The sequence below is a fragment of the Parus major genome, chromosome 3 (assembly GCF_001522545.3).
Source record: "Parus major isolate Abel chromosome 3, Parus_major1.1, whole genome shotgun sequence".
NCBI lineage: Eukaryota > Metazoa > Chordata > Aves > Passeriformes > Paridae > Parus > Parus major.
The window spans coordinates 62031271-62031797 of record NC_031770.1 but is presented as its reverse complement, the minus strand read 5'-3'; positions in this window follow the sequence as shown (position 1 = coordinate 62031797).

Here is a 527-nt window from a genome sequence, read left to right as displayed (position 1 = left end):
ACACTCAAATTTGAAATTACATGGCTGACAAACTTTCTCAGGATTATTTTGGCAGTCTCCATCTCAAAGTTCAACAAATGTCAGTACATAGTATATAATTAACAGCCTTTTAACATTTGCAATGCTGATGTAAATGTAGGCTGTTTTTTAATGAAAAGTTTTCTTGCTTAATTTCAAAAAGTGTTGATATAATGGTAGACTGTGGCATGAAAATTTAAAAATTCTCCCATAGCTGTATCATACAAGAGCAGTGGTTAATTACTCATTTAGTACTTAATCTCAAAAGATGTTATTTTTTAAATTAACAGAGTGGTTGGCACATACACCTAATTCAGTTCATCCGGAGCATAACATAAACTCAGTAAATAGTCACCTGTCATTTAATATAATCAATTTCTTGACTTTATAATCAAGAAATGACCACCTGCTCTTCTTTCTTTCTTTCTTTCTTTCTTTCTTTCTTTCTTTCTTTCTTTCTTTCTTTCTTTCTTTCTTTCTTTCTTTCTTTCTTTCTTTCTTTCTTTCTT